Source organism: Diabrotica undecimpunctata, chromosome 5 (assembly GCF_040954645.1).
Source record: "Diabrotica undecimpunctata isolate CICGRU chromosome 5, icDiaUnde3, whole genome shotgun sequence".
Lineage (NCBI taxonomy): Eukaryota > Metazoa > Arthropoda > Insecta > Coleoptera > Chrysomelidae > Diabrotica > Diabrotica undecimpunctata.
In genome coordinates this window covers 57357872-57382799 of record NC_092807.1, presented here as the reverse complement: position 1 = coordinate 57382799, position 24928 = coordinate 57357872, and the positions used below count along the sequence as shown (strand labels likewise).

The 24928-nt window shown below is 32.2% G+C and overlaps 1 protein-coding gene and 1 long non-coding RNA gene across 4 annotated transcripts in view; one reads left to right on the top strand and one right to left on the bottom strand.

Moving 5' to 3' along the window:
- The window catches only part of LOC140441324 (uncharacterized), a 160369-nt gene that overhangs the window by 45767 nt on the left and 89674 nt on the right, over positions 1-24928 (bottom strand). The window lies entirely within an intron of this gene.
- LOC140441325 (uncharacterized) overlaps positions 5194-24928 on the top strand; it is a 67108-nt gene continuing 47373 nt past the window's right edge. The window contains exon 1 of the long non-coding RNA XR_011950982.1: positions 5194-6483. This is a non-coding gene — a long non-coding RNA (uncharacterized lncRNA). The remainder of the gene's footprint in view (positions 6484-24928) is intronic.

Below are 24928 nucleotides of genomic sequence, written 5' to 3'. Positions count from 1 at the left end.
GACAAAGATAGCTAGACCAGTCAAAGTGAATATTGTTGTTTCACCTCTATTTACAGAGCTCTATTCCATACATACATAGGGCACAGTTCTTTTATTAAATATTGTCCAAGTACTTTCGCTCTCAGAACACCTTCAGGGGTAATTCGTTAAAAAATTTGACTATCTAGCGCATTAAGGAATGTTACAAACAGTATGTAAACAAGGTAAGGTTGCTATTTATTTTTAAATACTAAAGATAAGGATCGATAAATTAATGGAAATATGACAAAATTTTGCTAAAAAGGCATAAAAAAATCGTTGGAAATAAAAGTTATTTTCGTTAATTTGTTGCTTAATTATTTTGAAAATAGCTTCAAAAGTTAATTTTTTAAAAATCTTTAATAATTTTTCTAAAAATACAGAATTTCAAGAAGTTTCACTTAACAGTAATTGCAAAATTGAAATTGTTTATCCCAGAAAGCTTTTATATACAACGGTAATATGCATAAACTATTAGGGCTACATAAATTCTAAAAGCAACAAATTGAAGAAAAAGGCTTATTTTGTAAAATTAAATTATTTATTGATTAAAAAATTTGTGATAAATATTGTAAAATATATCTCATCAAGATATAGGAAGTTAATTTTTTTCTATTCGAAATGTCGGCATTTGTACACGAATTTTAAAATAAAATTCAATGTCCTACAACTCTAAAAAACTGAGTTAGCCGTTTTTTTTTATTTCTCGATTTTACTATGTCAAAAACTTAATTCACAAATTCAAAATAAAAGTCGCAATATCTCTGGTTCTAATTAATTGATGTTTTTTTTTTGTAAATTTGAGGTACCTCATGGCATAGATCATCAAAATATATTTGGTTTATTTGTGAATTGTTTATTTAATCGAGTAATTTGATTAAACAATTTAAAATAAATATCTATTTTGCAAAATTTTACTTTTCTCTTACTATTATAAGTAGAAAAGGTTATTAAATAATAAGCAACTTAAATATTTATGTATTATAAATATAAATATAAATATTATCTTTAAACAATAAATTTTACAGAAATAAAATTTTTATTTGAAAGTCAAATCTATACGTGTTAATTTTTCTTGAATTACACTTATTATTTTTACAATTACTTTTTCTCAAAAAAACTCCAATTATATTTTACATAAATGAATTGTTTTAAACTTTGTATAATTATAAATAAAAGTTATACATGTAAGTCAGGTTACAAAATAAACTGCAGGAACTGAGGCCTCACATCACAACTCACGTTGAATACTTCTTTAGGTCCTCCAAATTTAAACTGTAGACTTGAGTGGTTAGATAGAACATCATGACCAATAATTATCATATCAGCACAGTGATTTTTAAATATAAATAAGTTAATGTTGTCGTATGAGTGACCAATCTTAATATTCTTACTAGTCATGTCTTTAACTTAAGAGGTATGTGACAACAAGGCCATAGAAACAGTCTGCATACATTGCTTAATAGAGAGTTGCACAGGTTAGCGAAGTTTTTATTAACAAAACTGATAGAGCTACCAGTATCTATAGGAGCATCAGGACGAAGGTATCTTATAAACGCAGCTACTACAGCTTTCTTTAAAAAAGCAGCAGTAGCAGCAATAATGCAGGTTCTGCAGTAAAGGTTGCTTTCAAATACGTTGGGAGATGCACTAGTGTTCTTGGAGTGACAAACCTTTTTCTCACAGGATTTTCAGATGGATTCCGAGCAGGACTTCTTAGTTGGATGTATTGGCCTACATCAGAAAAAACATTTGTGTTCTGACCTAGAAGAGTCAGCAGTAGAGTTGGGAGCAGCTGTCACAGTAATATTTTTAGAATTTATCGGAGAGCTATGTGATTCGAATTGATAGTTACCAGGTAGAGCACTGACTATTTTATTTTGATTTGAATAAATCTGAGAGGTAAATTACTTTACTATACGGCATGGAAGCGTGGACAATAAAACAGTCTGAAATCAAAAAATTAAACTCCTTTGAGATGTGGTGCTACAGGAAAACGTACAGAATATCGTGGACTGAAAAAGTAACTAATATATAGGTGTTACAAAGAATGAAGAAAGAATGTGAAGTCATAAAAACTGTTAAAATTAGAAAGATTTAATATCTGGGCCATATAATGAGAGGCGAGAAGTACGTATTACTTAGATTAATTATGCAAGGGAAGATACAAGGGAAGAGAAACCCAGGACGACGCAAAATATCCTGGCTAAGAAATTTGAGAGAGTGGTTCGGTTGCAGCTCATTAGAATTATTCAGAAGCGCGGCAAATAAAATTAAAATAGCGATAATGATTTCCAACCTCCGATAGGAGAAGGAACCTGAAGAAGAAGAAGAAGAGAGTTAAATTTTGCCATTTCTATTAAAAAGCTATATTGCAAGTTTTTTCAAAAGTTAACGTTAAGTTCTCGTTAACAATCTTGATCGTATCTTTGTAGACATCATTCCAGTGATAGTGATAAAAGATCCAGGGATCGTATCATTTTTGTTAGTTTCGGCATCTACAGCAGTAAAAGTACTCTTAAGCTCACTTTTTTTAAGATTGCATGTAAGCATCGATAGTCTCATATGTCTATTGTTGCCTAGTGGTTAGAATGTGACGGACACGAATGATATTATTTGGTTTGATGTATATTTTATCAAGCGTTTGAATCGATTTAATGTAAGTTTCACAACTGCTTATATAAGTATATACTTGTATGTAAATATAATTTACCAACAGTTGTAGCTTATTAATATTAGTGTTTGGTAGTTGCACAGCAGTACCATCAGCAGAAACAGCGATAATGACAATCTGGATAGCCAAAAAGTTAATGAAAGTTCTTTTCTAGTGGTAATTGAAATAAGAAAACAAAACGTATATAATAAGATTTTAACTTTAATCAACATACAATTGTATACTAGCGGACAACTCGACATCGAGTTTTTTAAATAAAATTTTTATTTTGCGAGAAAAATATACAATATATACAATGACCGGAAATAAAAATATTTTTATCAATAACTCAAAACCTATAAATGATAATTTCGTGAACTTACATTTTTGAACTCTACGTTGAATTCTCTATTGATTTGACTAATAAAAACGAAACCGGAAGTCGACCTCAAAACCGGAATGCAATTTTTAGTTCATTAGATGTCGACATGAATATCATTTAGCAGTTAATTTTGCATGCTGATCACGAATCCGGTGTCAGATTTGCTCTATCTTGACGTTTTATGCGCGTTTTGGGTCACTTCCGGTGTCGGATCACAACCGGAAGTACATATTTAGATTCGTCTCGACGAGACCTTTCGATCCATATACATTGTGGGGTCTAAAACTTAAAGTAAATTTTAACTTGCGGTCATCTCAAAACCAGAAGTAAATTTTTGTACCAAAAGTATATCTTGACAATCTCATACGTAATACTAATAATATTCCGAAAAAATATTTTAATTATCTAATATGGTTTTTGAGTAAAGCGGTGGCCAAGAAAAGGGCTTAGCGTTTTAGTATATAAGATATACATTGTGGGGTCTAAAACTTAAAGTAAATTTTAACTTCCGGTCATCTCAAAACCGAAAGTGAATTTTTGTACCAAAAGTATATCTTGACAATCTCATACTTAATACTAATAATATTCCGAAAAAATATTTTAATTATCTAATATGGTTTTTAGTAAAGTGGTGGACAAGAAAAGGGCTTAGCGTTTTAGTATATAAGATATTATAAACAAAACCAATAGGACAATAACTTGGCAGTGACACTGACAGTACTAAGTTGTCTACAATATTAAAAGTCTACAGCCAATGCAATACCAAAGAGGTTAATATTATATCAGGAATATTAATAGTATAAGACAAATATCATCATCATCATTAACCTGTATGCGTCCATGGATGGACATAGTTCTTCCTCAGCTGTTCAGGTCGTCAGTCCTTCTGGTTGGTGGGCGTATGTCTATATTTGAGATTCGGTCTCTCAGAGAGACACCCAACATCTGGCGCTCCCTAGCCCTCTGAATCACGCGAATCTTATTCACTACCTTTTTTGTGAGTGTCAATGTTTCCTCTCCATAAATAAATATTTTGAGTTAGCATCAGATTGGTCATTATTTGCGTCTTGTACTTGCTAATATTAATCTTAATCATAAGACAAATGTAGTAAAGAATAAACAATTCCGGAACACTGCATTTAAACCTCAATATCAATGTATCAATACAGCTAAGAAAAAGCATGTGTCAAAAATACATGTGAACAGATACTGATCCTTACCGATACAGACTAAATACTACTGACCTCGTGTTTCCTTTACCACACTATTTTAAAATCATTTGCCTAATATATATCCATTTGGAAAGAATATTATTATGCCTAAGGACAAATACATACAAAACCTTTGATGATAATAGGTCCAAACAACCCCCATCCTACATATGTAATGATCACTTACCAATCACATCAGATGAAGTTAAAAAAGCAATATCACAACTAAAAGATGTCAAAGCTCCTGGACCTGACAATATGCATATGCTGAACTCATAAAGTTATTTAACACCCACGGTACTCAAAGACTAACAAATTTATTCAATGATATATATTTAAACCGAATATTACCGAGATCATGGCTGAAGTCAACAAGTGAACAGCATCATTGCTCTACCAAAGAAAACAAAATCCGTATTCTGCAATGATTTCTGGATCATCAGATTATTGAGCCACATTTTAAAGTTATTTCTAAAAACCATACATCAAAGGATATATAGACTATGCGAAATATACAGTTTGGTTTTCGGAACGCAGTGGGTACGAGAGAGGCTTTAGCATACAAGTACTATTTCAACAATGTAGAGATGTGAATTGCGATATTTTATGCATGCTTCATTGATTACCACAAATCAATACAGTAAAACACAACAAGCTGATGGAGGTATTAACACATATTCGAATAAACACCTGTGATCTAAGACTTATTAGCAATCTTTACTGGAATCAAACATCGTCTATCCGTACAGAGGTAGGAGAATGCGATGATATCAAAATCAAACGTGGGGTTCAAGAGGGATATATACTATCACCCTTGCTGTTTAACATATACTCTGAAGAAATCTTTTAAGAAGCAATAGAGGATGTTGAAGCCGGAATACGAATTAACGGATAATGTACCAATAACATTAGATACGCGGATGACACGGTGGTATTCACTGACAGTTATGAAGTCCTCCACGAGTTAATGAATAGAATCACAGAAGTGAGTCAGAGATATGGACTTTCACTGAATATTAAGAAAACAAAATGTATGACGATTTTTAAGAAAGAAAAACAAACTGAAAGAATCAGTGTGAATGGTCAACCCATAGAAAGAGTAAAAACATACACCTACCTTAGTACGAATTTTTAATAAAAATTGGTATCATTCCCTAGAAATAAAATGTAAGATAGAGAAAGCAAGATCTGAATTTCAAAAAATGACTAAGCTATTCAAATGCCATGATTTATCACAACCCATAAAAACCAGGTTACTACGATGTTATATCTTTCCTATACTATTGTACGGAATTGAGTTGTGGACTTTCACAGACGCTACCTGTCAGAAAATTGAGGACTTTGAAATGTGGCTTTATCGTCAAATCCTGAAGATATCCTATACCGACAACGTTACTAACTAGGTTGGTGCAAAAGTGTTATTAACCACAATAAAAACAGCCAAAATCGAATACCTCGGTCACATCATGAGGAACAGCGAAAGATATGGGTTGCTGCAATTAATTCGACAAGGAAAAGTAGAAGAAAAACGAGAACCAGAAAGGCGAAGGATTTCCTGGAGAAAAATCTACGTACGTAGTTCAACGCAACAACTACAAATCTTTTCAGAGCAGCAGATTGCAAAATAAAGATTGCCATGATGGTCGCCAACATCCGAAACGGATAGGCACTACAAGAAGAAGAAGAAAGAATATTACGCGGTGTTCCGGTTGCTTTTTATTGTGGATGTGAATACACTTAATATATTATATTATTCTGATATTCTGATATAAATATTTAACTCACCCGGTATGGTAGAAATCTGTTGGAAATATAATTAAAAAGGTCAATGAATGTAAGGTATTAAAAGATTTAAATACAAAATTGTGAAATTTCGAAATGAGCGAATTTCAAACACTATTGTTGTAGTTTAATTTTAAAGCAAGAAAGAATAACATAATATGTATAATGTTTTGCCTATATCGCTAACCGCAAAATCAGTGTAAACCGAGAAAAATATAGCGCATTTAAGGAACGACAAAAACTGAGGTAAAAACATTTTATTTTGGTGTTTGTTATTTTACACAGAAAGCGTTATCGAAATATACGGGTAATTCTGTCAGTAAACCGGCGGCATTTGTACGAGTACGGGAAGTTTATACTAGTGCAGTGATATGGGACAAAAACAATTAATTTGTTTATACTATAATATGTAACTTTACCTCAGATGCAAGAAATTGGTAAGTGTTTCAAATGAATTTTTTGTATTTAGTTATTTGTTATTGATATTGTGCCAATTTTATTACCTACTATATAAATTTTAATTTTGTGATGTAAAGTCGTTTTTTGAACAAAATCTAGTACATTCTGAAGAAGTTCTAATTGGCTGAGGATCACATTCATAAAAGCTTGTATTGAATATGTTTTTTGTTTGTGATTGTACTCGATAAACAGTTTAAGATTATATTAAACGGTTAATAATTCCCTACACTTTTCACAGACAGGTGATTTCTCCGAAGTCATGAGATGTCAAAATTTTAACCATGTCTGACCAATTCATAGCCTGCAAAAGATTAATTTGTCTCTTCTACTTATGTTGGGTAGCTGAAAGGTTTTTTCTTTGGAGTTATATGACTACCGGCCCTCGAAGACTCATTCGCCAACACACCGATTTTGCTTATTTATTTTACAATATCCTAATTTCTTATAATTGATATTCCTTATCCTCCTTATTTTTTGAACGATTTCAAAGGCGATTTTACACAAAGCACAGATTCGACCACAGAAAGAAGGAGGTTTACATTAGGAACAACACATAGGTTTACTTACATAAAATTAAATCATTTTACCTCATATCTTGATGTGAACTAATTTAAAATTTGATTTTTAAAATAATATGTTTAATAATCAATTGCATTAATTTTATTCTGTGTTATTAATTTGTGATAATATATACAGTGTATCAATTTTAAAACTTTCAATGGGCTATATCTCACGAACAAAAGCTGATATCAAAAAATGCTTTTAACCGCTTTTAGGATAGTAAGGGGGAACTAAAATGACATGAAAGAGAATTCACCCACATCAACCCCTAAGAATCACCGATCTCAACCATAAAAGTTTAAATTACAAACCTACTTGTGGTACATCATTAAGAAGACTATAAAAAATGCTATCCAATGGTATAAATAATTATACAGAGTGAAGCAATAATTGTGAAACTTTGGCTTAAATGGAAAAGTTAATGAGGTTTTTGTTGATTCTGTTGATGACCATGTAAAATTATTGTTTAATAATTATACAGGGTGTTAATATTAGCCGGCTTACTATGAATTTTGTATTTGTACGGCTATTTCCTGAAATATTATTTTTAATGATAAGTGCTTTAATTATTTTTATTAATAAAAGTTTTTTTTGTTAAATAAAAACCTAATTTGCCGTTTTTTCAAAACAAGTTGAAAACATCTGTTTTTTTTTGAGTTCTGTAAAATTCAATAATTTTTGGTTTATTTGAGAATTTTAAATGTCATTTAGTCCGGTAAAATAAGGATGCAACCTCGGAATGAAAGATAATAAGCTGAAAATTTGCATACGTCTTTATTTTGATGGTATAAAACTTACCTCAAAAGTCTTATATAATCACGTGTTCGCAACTTAAGATATTTAAGGTCAAAGGTCACGAAAATGAGTTTTCTGCAAATATCTCGTTTCCCTTACACTTTATGACATTTAAGATGGTAAGAAAAATTGTAGAATGGAAAATTCTCTTCAATTTTTGTCTGAAGTAGTTTTATGTACCTTCAACCCTTCTTAAGATAGAGCGCAAAGAGTGGGGGACCGCTTACCTGTGTATACGGTAACGCGAAGTCAGCCAGTAGGATTCAATAAATAATAAGTTATATAGTTAATTATTCACTTTAAATACTATTATTATCATTAAATTTTTATTATTTATTATTTAATAAACTATATTTATAGATATTAATTATAAAATATATATTTGTTATATAATATTTATTTTATTTTTAACAAACATACAATATTAAATGAAATATTTCAAATGAACTTTAATGATATTTTTAACAGCTGTATATACCATAAATTAAGATCAAGTGCAGAATTCAACAATAATCATTTTTATATTTAATTAAATACTGAAAAAATCATATTTATTATTTTTTTAATTTATATATTTATTTATTAATCCAATAATCGATTTATTATTATATTTTACAAATATAATATATATTCTTTTATTATGTATGGTTAATATTTTTGTAATAATTTTCTTCTTCATCGTCTTCTTCTTCTTCTTCTTCTTCTTCTTCCTCTGACTGCTCAATATCGGATTCATCATCATCATTCTCGTTTATTAAAGTATCAGAATAAAAATATTCAAGAATATCAGGTGCATATTCACTTTCTTCATTGAAATCATCTGAAGTTGATGAAGCGTTTAGACATGATTGTCCATTACACAGCCCACAAATTAAAGTACATTGCAATCCTGCTTTCCTGCATCCGCAATTAGAACCACAACCTTTCTTGCAATTGCAAAATATTGTATTCAGCAGTTCTTCTGGTTCTGGCGGTAATAATGTTGTAATTGGTTCCATAAATTCATTTTGCAGTACCCAGCCGAGTTCTTGGGGTTCTAAATCATTTCCCAAATAAATTTGGGTCTGATAATACACACGAATGATATGCTGACGAGCTGCTGCACTTGAAGGTGGAAGACTTGATAACTGCACTGGTTTGTTGAGTCTTGTTGATTTGATGAACTGGGTGTATCGAAAAGAGTCTATATCGTCTTCTGATGTTGGAGCATTATACGCTGCTAAGAAAATACGTACTCCATTTTCAAATAATTCTTGTACAGAGCAGTTTTTTTGTTGAAATAGTTAAGGTGACTGATGTAAATGGTGATTTTTTTCAAACATTTTAATAAACGATATTTTACCTTTCCTATAAATCGTAGAAGTCGTATCACATCCACTAAACGCGTGTAAAAATAAGATGTGTTTCTTAGAATGAGGGTATTTATATTTTTCTTTTTTCATTTTTTCTATGGCTTCATCAGCTACTTGACCACAAAACAAGCAAGATGTTTTAAAATCAAATACTTCTTCTCGTTTCTTACGAGCTGGACTTGCTGCAGTTGAAATTTCATCCTCTTCTGCACGTCGCTTCGATGCTGCAATTGAATGTTTACTTATGTACACTTTTCGACACTCAACATGCACCATCACAGAAGTCAAAGTATTTAAATAATTTATATGACCGTCATTTCTTTCAATACTTGCAGTTTTTAATGTTTGTAAGCCACGCACAACACTCACAGAGACACCTTCTGATATTGTTGTTACAAATAAAACACAAATCAGCCATTGCAATTAAAAATATTCACTCAAAATTATACGTCTGTCGATGCTAAGATGGCGTTTTCAACTGAACGATAAAATAATTTTTTTTCAGTAAAGAAATACTAACGCAGAGAAATAGCTCTACCCTACCATTCCCATCATCAAGTGAAATATCCCTCCACCGCTATTGTGCGTATATACATAGAAGTCAAAAACTCATTCGCCACGCTGTGTAGAAAGTCATATTAAAAAAAACCGGTTAGGTCAAGAATATAACAAAGGATCATCTGCTACAGCTTCGCAGAAACAGCAACCGCCGTACAAGAGATTTGTATTTCGAGATATAATATTTGTAGTAATATGGACGAAAAGTATTTTATTTAATATTGTATGTTTGTTAAAAATAAAATAAATATTATATAAAAAATATATATTTTATAATTAATATCTATAAATATAGTTTATTAAATAATAAATAATAAAAATTTAATGATAATAATAGTATTTTAAGTGAATAATTAACTATATAACTTATTATTTATCAAATCCTACTGGCTGACTTCGCGTTACCGTATACACAGGTAAGCGGTCCCCCACTCTTTGCGCTCTATCTTAAGACGGGTTGAAGGTACATAAAAGTACTTGAGACAAAAATTGAAGAGAATTTTCCATTCTACAATTTTTCGGGTAGAAAAGGTAAAGGTAAAGGTGTAAGGGAAACGAGATATTTGCAGAAAACTCATTTTCGTGACCTTTGAGCTTTAATATCTTAAGTCGCGGACACGTGATTATATGAGACTTTTGAGGTAAGTTTTATACCATCAAAATAAAGACGTATGCAAATTTTCAGCTTATTATCTTTCATTCCGAGGTTTGCCCCATTTTTTGCCTTATTTTACTGGATTAATTAGTTTTCATCATTTGTATGATAGGTACTATTTGTCGTTCAGCTGTAGTTGTTACAATTGTTTACATTATACCTGAACACGTGTAGATCATTTTCATATTTGCCTCCCAGAACCAATGTTATTTACGAACAGCTCAAATATTTCATGAAAGGCATCCGGACAAAAATGTAAGTAACATTTTATATACCTTAGCGATTTAGTTAAAAAGTTTAGAGAAACGGGATCAGTACAAAATAAAAAACGGGATACCCCAAGATTACCGAATGAAGCATCCCAAATTGAGGTCCTTGGAAATTTTGCAATAGAGCAAACATCAACACGTCAAGTATCTGCAATGACAGGACTTTCACATGAGTCGGTTAGAAAGGTGTTGAAATTGCATAAGTTTCACTCGTAAAAAAACACAAATTCTTCAAAATCTAGGCGATATTGATCCAGACCGACGAATTAAGCTTTGTGAATTCTTTCTTTCTTTCTTTCTTTCTCCCCTTCCTTTTACCCTATCAGGGTGTCGGATTTGGGCTAGCTATTTTAATTTCCATTTACCCACCTCTTCCATTCTTTTCTGTTTTCTGCCATTATTTTCAATTCCTCGAGTGATTTTTGCTTAAGTTGTCCCGCCTCTATTACTTGCTGTATATTTTTTTCTTGGTCTGCCTCTTTTTCTTTTTCCGATGTTTTTTGCTTCATAAAGGCTATAGCGGGATAAGATGGTCAAAATTGCACCATGCTCGATTCAGTTTTGGGTCTGGCCATTCGAAAGGACATAATTAAAAAATCACTCAGTTAAATTTTCAAGTTCCTAAGTGCCTCTGGGGGTTCGCTATGGGAAAAAACGTATCTATTCTTCTCCATTATTGGTGTTATCGTTGATTTCATGCTCCCTGGTTTTTGTATTAACATTATATCCGTTATTTATTTTATTACCGTTTTTATTTTTAATGCTAATATTTAATTTTTCCCTACCTTCATTACTAATGCTATCCCCATTTTTGATATTCCCCCTAACCATAATATTATCACTACTGTTAGTATGCCTAATACCCTTATTCCTATCACAAGTCATATTTCTAATGGGATACTTATCATTTACATTTCTAATGCTATTCCTATTACTACTTAAAACTAAACATTTATTATCATTGTCCGGTTTATTTTGTAATTCTTCTTTCTCTATTCGTTGCTTGACCTCTCCTTGGTTCTTTTTATGTTGCTCTGGTAGTTTTTTGAACTTGCTATTTCCACTACTGTTTCTTCTTTATAGCACCATCTCCATTCCTTGCCGTCTACTGTGATTTTATTGTATCCTATTTTGACTATTTTTTCATTTTCCCTTATTTCTCTTGCTTTATCTCTTAAAACTTTTATTTTCTCTCTCTCCTTTTGTAAGATCCTCTGTAATCCTAATTTTTTCGGTCTTCACATTCTTAAGTTTGTATTTGTTTCTTAAGATTGTCGTTTTTTCTTCTTCACTTTCTAGTTCAATTAAACATGTTTTTATGCTTATTTTTTGTGCTCTTTTAATATTAGTTTTGACTTCAAGATGATTTTCTAACATAGTAGTCATTCCTTCTTTCAATGTTTTTGGGTCTTCAGAGTCTATTATTGCTCCACTAATGATTATATTTTTCTTTCTTTTTTCTTTGTCTAATTTTTCCAATGAGCGTTTTAGATCATTTAATTCTTCCGTTATCTTTTTGTTATCGGTTTTGGTTAGTTCGTTTTGTCTTTTCAGTTCTTCTTTCTCTTTTGTCCATTCTTTCTTCAGCCTTTCTATTTCCAGTTTTATGATTTTTATTTCTTCATTATTTAGTTTTAGCTCTTCTTTAACTTCATTTATATATCTTCTGATCTCTTTATCTTCTTCCTTTATTTCTGTTTTCAGCTCTTTTATTTCAGTTTTAATCTCCTTATTTATTTCTTCTAGTAGTTTCTTTAGTTCTTCCATTTCGCGATTTTTTATGTTATTCGTTGGAGGTCGGTGTTCTTAACGTAGCTTTACTTCTTTTGAAGGCTTCCTCCTCGTCGGATGAGTTATCGTGTTCTGGTTTATTTCTTTTGCTGTTTATTCGATTTTGTTACCTTCTATATTAATATACACCAATATAGTATTTTCCTATATTAATTAAACTTTTTTTATTACAATAACACTTAATATTTATTATTTTAAATTAATTTAATTCTAATCTTAACTTTAAACTAATTTATTCTAAGGCCGGATCTGGATTTTTGTAATAAACTTATGAGGCTTTTATTTTAATATTTAATTTTTGTCGGCACTAATTACTCTCTTATCTGCCAAGAAACCAAAAAAAAACGCGTAGGAATGACTAAGCGGGTCGACCCCTCAGACTTAAAACATTCGCCAAAACCAGTTTTTTAATCTTTCACACAATTATTTATTTACTCAAAACTTGTAAAAATTGTTAAAATGGTTATATTTTACTTGTCTGATGGTATTTCCTTTATTCACTACTATCACCTGTATGCACTTAACTTTTAACTCTTATTTTTGAACTTTGCTGAATTTTCTAACTTGTATTTCCTCAATTATTTGAAGTTTATTACTAAGCGAAAATCAACGAAACTACTGTGTCACTTACAGGACCGTCTTCTTCTCTTTGTGAATTCATGACTGAAAAAAATTCGCGTTGAACCGAGAATGTTAAAAAAATATATTTGTTTCACTGATAAATGTACTTTTATGCTGAATGGTAATGAAAATAAACAAAACTGTCGGTAGCGAAGTAGTGCAAACCCGCATTGATTCAGAAAAGGTCACACTCAATATCCTGAAAAATTGAATGTTTGGGCAGCAATATTAGGCGATGCTGTAATTGGCCCCTTGTTCATACCAGGCAATTTAAGTAGCAATATTTATCTCTATATGCTGGAAAACACCATCGAACCTTTAATTGTGCATAAATTAGAGAAGTGAAGGGACGATCAAGGCAACCTAGCGCTAGTATAAGATTTGTTGCACTTTCAACAAGGTGGAGCACCTCCTCAGTATGCAGGTCCAGTTAGGCACTGGTTCTTCTTCTTCTTCTTAAAGTGCCTATCCGTTCCGGACGTTGGCGATCATCACGGCTATCTTCACTTTGCTTATTGCAGCGCGGAACAGTTCAGTGGTAGTCGTGTTATACCACTTTCGCAAATTTTGAAGCCAGGAAATGCGTCTTCTTCCCGGTCCTCTCTTACCATTTACTTTCCCTTGGAGAATCAGCTGGAGAAGGCCGTAACGTTCTTGGTTTCTCATTACATGACCTAGATATTCCAACTTTTTAGTTTTGACGGTCATGAGAATTTCACATTCTTTCCCCATTCTACGCAGGACCTCCACATTAGTAACTCTGTCAACCCAGGATATACGTAAGATGCGCCTATAACACCACATTTCGAAAGCTTCGAGCCGATTCATATATGCAACAGTCAGTGTCCATGCTTCCATTCCGTAGAGCAGAACTGTGAATATGTAGCAGTTCAATAGACGGCATTTTGTTTTTAATGATATGTCTCGACTGTTGAAAATAGTTCTCATTCTAACGAATGCTGCTTTTGCTTTTGCTTTTATTATTCGCTGTTTAATTTCTGTTGAGTGGTCCCATTGGCTATTTAAATTGGTGCCTAGATATGTATATTGCTCGACTCTTTCGATATTCTGTTGGTTGATTGTAAGTTGAGCGTTTAGTATTGGTTTTTTACTAATTGTCATAAATTTGGTTTTCTTTATGTTAAGAGCTAGTCCGTATCTGTTGCTGACTTCTGTTATGCGATTTGTTAATATCTGTAAGTCATTCAGATTATCGGCAAAAACTATAGTGTCATCTGCATATCTAATGTTATTCAACCATTCACCGTTTATTAGTATTCCTTTCGCACAACCGTCTAAAGCTTCCTTAAATACCCATTCAGAATAAATATTGAACAACAATGGAGACAAAATACAGCCCTGTCGTACTCCACGTTCTATTGCAATTTTATCAGTTAACTGGTCTTCTATTGTGATTTTGGCCGTTTGATTGTAGTAAATGTTTCTGATAATTCTAAGATCTTTGTTGTCAATTCCAATTTCTTGCATTAGAGTCATTAATTTGTCATGTTTTACTCTGTCAAATGCCTTCTGGTAATCTATAAAGCATACGTATATATCACAATTCACATCCCTGCATCTCTGAAATAGACAGCAAAAAGGGCCTCCCGTGTTCCCAGAGCATCACGAAATCCGAATTGTGTTCTTGTTAGTTGTTCCTCACATTTTGTATATATTCTTTTGTGGATGACCTTTAGAAATGTTTTAAGTAAATGGCTCATAAGGCTTATAATTCTATAGTCTTCGCACTTTCTCGCATTGGGTTTTTTTGGAAGATTTATAAAAGTTGACACTAACCACTCTTGGGGAACCACGCCCGTATCATATATACTGTTAAATATATTTGTCAACCATTTTATGCCATCATAGTCCATAAGTTTTAAGAATTCTGAGTGAAAATTATCAGGGCCTACTGCTTTACCATCTTTGGTGCTTTTGATGGCATATTTTACTTCTTTGACTGTAAATGGTGGTCCAGATTCGCAATTGGTGTTTGTTGTAATACCAGTGTTACTTCGTATATCTTCAAAAGTTTTTTCCACGTATTTGATCCAAATATCTCTTTTATGCTCTATTTCCAGTACTATGTTTCCCTGATTATCTGTCAGGAATCCAGTGTTCTTGTGTTTATATAAGCCTGTCGCTTTTTTAATCTTTTTATGGAGGTTAAATGAATCATGTTTTTGTTGTAATGACTCTATCTCTGTACACTTCGAGCTAAACCAATTTTCTTTTGCTATTTTAATAGCCCTTTTTATTTCGTTATTTATGTTGTTGTAGTAATTCTTATTATCTTTAGCGTTTCTTCTGTCTTCCATCATACATAGAATCTCCTCCGTCATCCATTCCTTTTTATTTGTTCTTTCAGGTTTTAAGTATTTTTCTGTTATTTCTTGACTTACTTTGTGCAAATTTTCTAGTTCTACATCTGTGTTATCTGTTTCTGTACGGGCCCATGGTTTTTCTGTACGAGCCCACGTTTTTTTTTTTTTTTTTTTTTTTTTTTTTTTTCTTTTTTCTTTACTAATTATCCGAACAAATGGCTGGAAGGAGAGGTCCTATTGAGTGGCCACCGAGGTCTTTAGACTTACCGCCACCTGACTTTTTTCTATGGGGTTACCTCAAGCATGTCGCGCTATTACTAGAACATCATTTGCCAAAGTTCGTGCAGAATTTGAAAATAGGCTGTATTATTGTTTACAAAACAACGGAACCCAATTTGAACATTTATTTAAGTGACATTTTTAACAAATTTGATGTTTAATAAAAACCTCATAAAATTTTCCATTTAAGCCAAAGTTTCACAATTATTGCTTCACCCTATATAACTATTATTTATACCATTGGATAGAATTTTTTATAGTCTTTTCAATGATATATCACAAGTAGGGGTTTCCAATTTAAAATTTTTTGGTTGTGGTGGGTGGGGCTTAGGGGGTTGATGGGGGTGAGTTCTCTTTCATGTCCTTTTAGTTTCCCTTACTATGCTAGAAAAATTAACAAACTGTATGTTAATTTCATTGAATGTGTCATATTTTTATATTTGTATAAATTAAGTCAGGTATAAGTATAAACATATTTATATTTATTTCTATTAGAGAGCAGTTTAAAATAAATTCTATGTTTAGCATATCATATTTCTTCCCATTGACAATACGGCTTGCCTTTTAAATGTTTTTTGTATGGATCATCATCACCACCATCATCATCATCATCATCATCATCATCAGTAGCTCGACAACCCTTTCTGGGTCCTGGCTTGTTCTAGGATTTTCCGCCATTCTGTTCTGTTTCTTGCTTTGTTTTTCCAGTTGGTAATCTTAAGTGTTTTCAGATCTTGTGCCACTTGTTTCATGTTTCTAAGATTTTGTATGGATATGTTGGCATTAATGCATGGTTAAAACTCAGACGCCATATTATGTCTCACTGCGTGTTTTGGCAGAGTTGTTTTTGCAAACCATGGTCTTGTTGGTATTGTACATTTTTGTTAATTGCCTTAAAATCCGCACTCCAGATTATTTTACATATTATATTAGTGCTAATATTTTTAATTTCTTATTCCGCCATTCTGTTCTGTTCCTTGCTTTGTTTTTCCAGTTGGTAATCTTAAGTGTTTTCAGATCTTGTGCCACTTGTTTCATGTTTCTAAGATTTTGTATGGATATGTTGGCATTAATGCATGGTTAAAACTCAGACGCCATATTATGTCTCACTGCGTGTTTTGGCAGAGTTGTTTTTGCAAACCATGGTCTTGTTGGTATTGTACATTTTTGTTAATTGCCTTAAAATCCGCACTCCAGATTATTTTACATATTACATTAGTGCTAATATTTTTAATTTCTTCAGGTGTACCTTTATAATCAATACATTTCCCTTGAAGCACGCTTAGCTAAATAATTCACCAATTCGTTATCGACAATTTCGCTGTGTCCTAAAATAAACGTCATTTTGTAGTTAGATTGTTAATTTTTTTATTATTTCCGAAATAATATAATTTGATGTGGAAGTCGTCTGTAGGTGCTTTATTTTTGACAAAACGTTTTTACTGTCACTATTATAATAATCCCAGAATTCGTGAGACGCCGACAGTAATTCAAGGCTTTTAATCATACTGGGTGATTGATTAGTGTGATCAAGCTTGTAACCTCGGAAACCTTTTTTGGATGGTGCTAGAAAGGTCACCAATGGAGACACTGCGGACGGCAGCCAGATGGTTGGTGGAGAGCGAGTCGTGGGTTCGAAACTAGCTTTTGGAACCAGGAATGGGTCCAACGGACGAAATAAGTAAATATACGATAAGGGATATTGGAAAAGATACAGAAATGAAAAAGATAGATGGGTAAAATTACCAAAGATAAGATAAGATAGGGAACAGGGCGCCACTTAATTTTTTGGGGTTTAAGGAGAAAATTAAGAAATCTTAGAAAAGAAAAGAGATAAGGAAAGATATTTAGGTTCAGAGATCAAACCCAAGAAAAGATATCACAGTTAATTATTAAATAAATTTGGTTAACACTCTACATTAACAAAAAATAAATATATAAGGTATTACACTTACTTACCTACGAAACTTAATAAGCCTGATCTTTCTACTGGTCAAAGGTATAGTTATATTTAAAGGTAAAAAGCAAATATATCAGAGTTATGGTTATATCAGGGAATTTTGTTAGGAGTCGACAAATAAAATACATACATAAAACAATAACAATATATTAAACAACAACAAAATTACGACGCTGCTGAATGCAACACAAGTAATAAAAATACACCAACAACTATAAAATGGTGGTATACATATAAAAATAGGCAGAAATATAATTAGAAAATATCTTTACAAAGATATAAGTATAACACAAGCATGCACAAATAAAGTTTTGGCGTATCTCGAGATCATCATCATAAGTGGCTCGACAATCCGTTGTGGATCTTGGCCTGCTCACAAAGAAGTCGCCACTCCTGTCAATTCCTGGCAACTTCCCTCCATCTTCTAACCCCTAGAATCTGTAGGTCTTCTTCCACATTATCAATCCATCTCATTCGTGGTCGTCCTCTGCTTCTTGTGCCCTCTGGTTTTGAAAATGTTAATCTCTTCGTGTATTCGTGATCTGACATCCTAGCAATGTGTCCAGCCTATCTAAGTCTCTGCACTTTAACGAATTTCACAATATCTGGATCGGTGTATAACTGATACAGTTCAAAGTTGTATCTTCGACGCCATAGCCCATTTTCATTTACGGCCCCAAAAATCTTTCTAAGAATTTTTCTCTCAAAAATACCAAGAAGTCTTTTATCATTTTGAGATAAGATCCACGTTTCAGCCCCATATATCAAAACTGGTCTTATTAAGGTCCTGTATATATTAAGCTTTAGTGCACGTTTTATATTTTTATTTTTTAAATGTCTCTGGAGGCCGTGAACAGTTCTGTTTGCTATTGCTATGCGTCTTTTTATTTCGTCGCTTGTCGTGTTTGTTGCGTTTACTAGCGATCCAAGATATGTAAATTCTTTGACTTTCTCAAAGGTATGGTTGTTAATTTGAATTCTTTGTTGGATATTTCGAGGGTTTTTAGAAACCAACATATATTTGGTTTTTTCCTCGTTTACCACAAGTCCTAATTCACTTGCTGCGTCCGCAAGCCTTGTAAAACACTGCACCATGTCTCTCATACTTCTGCCCACTATAACTATATCGTCAGCGAATGCGAGAACTTGCGTCGATCTATTAAAAATAGTTCCATTCATTCTAATATTTAATTGTCTGATTGCCTTTTCCAAGGCAATATTAAAGAGGAGACACGCCAACGCGTCCCCCTGTCTTAGACCATTATTAATGTCAAAGAACGTAGAGTTTTCTCCTTCAATTCTAACGCATGAGCTTACGTTTTGCATTGTTAGTTGGGACAACTTAACTAACTTAGGTGGGATCCCAAAGTCTATCATTGCATTATATAATGCAGTTCTTTTCACACTGTCATAGGCTGCTTTGAAGTCAATGAAGAGATGGTGTGTTTCTATGTTATATTCTAATGACTTTTCTAGAATCTGCCTATGTGCTTGAATTTGATGTGTAGTTGACTTTCCAGCAGTATCTCGAGATATTACCGCAAAAAAATGAATAAAAAATTATAACAAAAACCAAAGATAACAAAAATTAATAAAATCTAAATTTACAAAAAATACAAAAAAGTAACTGAAGTGAAAACATAAAAATTTAACCAAACCGCACTTGGTTAAGTCGATTATTTGGTTCGTAACAAAAAAAAAATAGAATGTTCTTTAATTGACTGCAAAATTCAGTAGCTACTCTCAACTACATTTGATGACATGTATGATCGTTGGATACGTCCAGATAATGGAAGATGATATGATGCTATACCATGTTACTTGCCCAGATAGGTGGAGATATTAAAATTATGTCACTTACAGTAATTATTCCTGACGACTGCTGCTTTAAGTCACTAAAGGTAATACTGTACTGGTATTAACCACTGAATTTAATTACCCTTAAAGGTGCTTTACAACTATACTTAAACTAATATAGTGTAAGATAAAAAAAACTCAAAATAACAAGTGTATACACACTTCTAAAGAAAATGCACAGATACGGTAAGGTAGCAGATACGATAATGTGAGTAAGCGTCTTAACACGACGAATGCCCACCGATAAGTTGTTTTCTCCGCGAGTGCCCACCGATAAGTGACTTGGTTCCTCTAAAATTTTTACCAAGCTACCCAAGAAAAGGTGAGGGTATCTTCCCCCCAAAAATTAAAGGCCAGCTGTATGTATTTTTGAGAAGGTAAAAAGTTCTAATTAACATTGAACATAACGGTATACTTCTACCTACAAACGTGATGAAACATCAAATCTCCTAGATTAGGTTTTTCCCGAGATTGGGTCTTTACAGAAAAATTACTATACTAGCCTTCGGAATATTTACAAATCTATCATAAAAGACCCGGATTAAGACGGAAAGGATTAAAAACCTTTCGGACGCAAGGAAATTCCGGGCATTCAATAAAATTTTGAATACGGTAAACCGAACATGAGCGTATCATCACGGGGGTAAAAGGAATAAAATTAATTATTATTTTAATTATATAAAAAAATGTTACAAGCTTAGTAGATAATAATAATAATGGATAGCAATAAAGTTTAATAATAACAATTATAGGCAACTTTTAGGTGCATACTACAAAATTAGTTCGAATGTTACAGGGTTTTCGATAACAGAGTTATAACAAATTTTTTATTAATACCGTAACAAGTTCAACTCCCTGCATAATTAACATGAATCACAATAACAATAATTTATTGCCGCCATAATTTTAATAATTATAAAATTTTTTACAAATGATTGATATAATTTACAAATGATTGATATGACATATTTTCTTCATATAGAACACAGGGTGAATCAAAACGCAAGTACATTATTTTCTTAGTTCTTCAATTTTTATTTAATATTCCCTATGTCTAAATTTATTAGTTTTTGAAGATATTTTCATTTTTCAAACCAAATTAATAATTGGGTGTCTAAATTTTTACAAATTTCAAGTAAGCCATGACTGAATTGTCTAAAACTATAAGTTCCCCATTACTGATTATTAATCCGGTAGTCAATGTACCCTTGTAACAAATAAAGAATTAAATTAATTGTATTCAAATTAAAAGAAAATAATTTATTATCATAATAAAAACATCACAAAATACAACCTTTATTAAAACTACTTTTAATAAAATATTTTTAATATTTAATTACATAAGGTCCTAAAAATGACTTCCTTAAACATTTATGCACGCCTAAAAACGGTCAATGAAAAAGTCACTTATATTACGAACCATTGGTACACGAACACTTCCAAATACATTTCGAATTCTATCTCCCATCTTATCCATTGCTGTTCGAGGTATTTTATATACTTTATTTTCAAAGTAACCACAAAAAATGATTCCATTTTAATCTGCTTGACCATGCTACTGGTTTATTTCTTCCAAACCATCTTTAAGGAATTATACTGCTGATAGACAAAAGGCAGGCAGTAGTATCTTAGATGTGAGAACACGACGAGGAGCATGTTGTGGATCAGACCATCTTTTACTCCTAACCAAATTTAGATGCACAGTTAACAAGGAAAGAAATGAAAGAAAACAAAGAACAAACAAACTGGACCTGGAAAAACTGAAGATTCAGGAATGTACAGAGAAGTTCGAAAACAGAAACAAGACTGGGAAACAAGAAAAAGGCAAGAAGAGTAGCATGGTTCGATGAATAGTGGAGACAAGCAATAGAGGAGAGAAATGAAGCACAGAAAATGTATATAACAAGAAGAACACGGTAAAGACGAACATCATTTGAAGCCACAAAACGGAAAGCAGACAAGATATGTAAAAATTAAAAAAAAAGAGCTTATGAAAATGGACAAATAGCAAAAATGGAAGAAAATTTCATAAACAACGAAATAAAAGCGGCTTAAGAATACCTAAAAAAGATAAAAATTTAGTATAAACCTCAAACAATTCTATGTAAAGATAAAAATGGGCAAATAGTCAGTTACCAACTGAAAGTCACAGAAATCTGTAAGCATTATTTTCAGAACCTACTTGGTACAAAAGTAGACACGAAAGATTAAATGGGTCCAAACTACGTAGAAGAGAATGAAGTAGAGAATGAAGTGGAAGCTCCAACCATAGATGAAGTTTTTGAAGCTATTAAGGCCGAGAAAAACAATAAATCCCCGGGAGTTGACGAAATACCAGCAGAATTTTGTATAAGGTAGGTGGCGACCACCCAGCAGATCACATCCACGCGCTCATCAAGGACATATGGCAAGAAGAGAAAATACTAGACGACCGGAAGAAAAGTATAGTATGCCCGATCTCTACAAAAGGAGACAAACTCCAGTGCAAAAACTACCGTGGAATTTCTCTACTATCTACAGCATATAAACTCCTCACGTATATTATAAAGCAGCGGCTCAAACCACTACCAGAAAATATTATTGGAGAGTATCAGACGTGCTTCTGATGGGGAAGATCGATACTGGATCAAATATTTACAGTCAAATAGATCTTGAATAAATCATGGAAACATGACATTGATATTCACAACGTGTTTGTAGATTTCAAACAGGCATACGACTTGTCAAAAGAATCAATCTCTACAATATATTGGCTGAATTGGCAATACTACACAAGCTAATTAGACTCATTAAAGCCACAATGGATGAAACTAAGGCATGTGTACGAATACAAAACCACCGAACAGACTTTTTCAAAATTTAGGCAAATGCAAACTGGACGAGGAAACCTACTGACCAACTGAACCGTACACCTGGCCGCTTATGCCGATGATATTAGTATTATGAGTAGAACATTAACAGGAGCACAGGAAACATACACATAGTTAAAAACGCAAACAAAAATTCTAGGTCTGGAAATTAACACAGAAAAACAAAAATAATGGAAGATGGAAAAATACGAAAGAGCATAAAGCAGGAAAACAGAGCTTATTTTGCCCTCTACCATATATTTCGGTCTAAAAATGTCCACCGAAATACAAACAAGAGAATCTTTAAAACCTTAATTCAAACAATAGCATGCTATGGCAGTGAAGCATGGGTCCTAAAAGAAACATGAAAAAGCAAACTCGATAAATTCGAAAGGAAAGTACTGAGGGGAATACTAGGACCTGTGAAGGAAAAATGAATCTACAGAAGTCGATACAAAAACGAGTTTTATCAACGTTATAAGGAAACACCACTGTCAAAAGAATGGGAGGGGATAGGCTACCAAAAAGAGTACCGAATGCTAGAATGCAGGAAAAGAGACCGGTTGGAAAGCCAAGAAAGTGCTGTGAAGATACAGTAAACAGCGACGCACAAGCCCTTTTAGAAGTCCGTGTATTGAGATCAGCCACCGACAAGCAAGGGTGGAGGCAAAAAATAAAGGACGCCAAGGCTCAATTTGGACTGTAGTGCTGTAGAAGAAGAAGAAGAATAAAGATCGCTTAAGGCATTTATTTTGAATGTGAAGAATTTAAAATTCGTCAATAAAAATATGATTACAGTCTAGAAGGGGAAGTGTTTACTTAGAATCTGTTTTTTCTATTATTAAAAGCCCTTTTATGTTCTGCTATACGTTTCATAAAAGTTCTACCAATTCGACCAATGTTGTGATAATCAGGTATATTATGGTAGTTTATTAAAACCAGTTGTGACTGTATATTGGGATTACGTAATATTTGTCTGTTGCTCTATTGTTACCGTATCTTTTATATTTTAGCTCATACTTCTAGTTCTTTTACGTTTTGCTATTGTATAGTAACTAAATATAGTTGCCTGATTGGTTTTAATTCCTGAAGAAATTTTTTTTTTTTGATATTCTGTGATGGCCTCATAGTAAGATATTTTTTTATCAATAATTTATTATATGTTTATGCTGTGTGATTGCCTTTGCTATAGTATTTTTCATATAAAAATGCGTGCACGTCACAATTTATATAAAGTGACGTCGCTTATATTTAAAATTTCTAGAACGTCAACCTTAGAGTTCAAATTTTTCTAACACAGCGAATAATACGAAACCCATAAGGAACTGCTCGATCTATCATAGGCGTCAACATGGTATAAATCAAACAAATGTAATCATCATTATATTGGGAATTTTAGAATTATATTGATTAAATAAGCAAAAACATTTATTATTAATAATATAAATTTTATGAAATAACTCTTTAAGTCCAATATTTCACAAAATAATAATTTTAATTAAATATATTAGACAATTGTACGCAACTGATACGGGAATACTTCAAATTTTTTGACAGTTCAACATGTGGTAAAATTGTTTAAAGTGTTGACGCTTTTTTAGAGTAAGAATTTTGTTTATGTTTTGATTTCTTACGCAATTTGATCATAATATATTATATATTAATAAATTGTATTTATAAATACATATTAAATTTAGATTAATAGCCTTAAAAACTAATTATTGTTGTGTATTGTGTTTGTGCTATGCCTAAATAATCTGCAGAAATCTGATAAGCTTTCATATAAGATAGATTATTTTGAACAAGAAATAATGCCAAGACCTTTTTATTATTAATGCTCTAAAAGTGGTAAGTTTAAAATTTAGAATATATAATTTTGTATTAAAATGTTTTCTTATGTATTTTAGTGTGTTGGAGTAATCTTAAAACTAAGTGTATTTACTGTTAATATAATAGTTTAACAAATTCTTGACATTTTAAAAATTCTTTACTTACTAACTATTCTGTTGTTTTGACAACGTTGTGGGGTTCTGATGTCGTAAATCTTGAATGAAGTGCACGCATTTTTATATGAAAAATACTATATGTGATTGCCGCTACAAGTGCATATTTTATATCTTTTTTACTGGAACAATCGGAACTGTCATGACATGACCAAATCTTAGACATTTCAAATACTGAACTAACCTGGTTATATATTATTTAACTTCATATTCCATTTTTTCAATAATTACCTGCTTAGGTACCGTTTGACCGTTAAAAGATATAGTATCATCTACCATGGCCATGGTAGATGTAGGAATATATTCTATATTTGTATGTGAATGGTTACTCTTCTGTTAACTCTCTTTGCGTTAACTACCTCAAATTTATATTCATATCCAGGTAGAATTATAGAATTTAATTCTTTCTCAACTAGTTCTTTATCATCTAACTTAATTACTTTCTGTCCAGTCTGGTTATGCAAAAATCATCGATTTCACACCAACTTTTTTCGCAGATATTTGAAGCTTTTAAGACATAGGTGGGGGTTACTAGATGAGACTAGATAA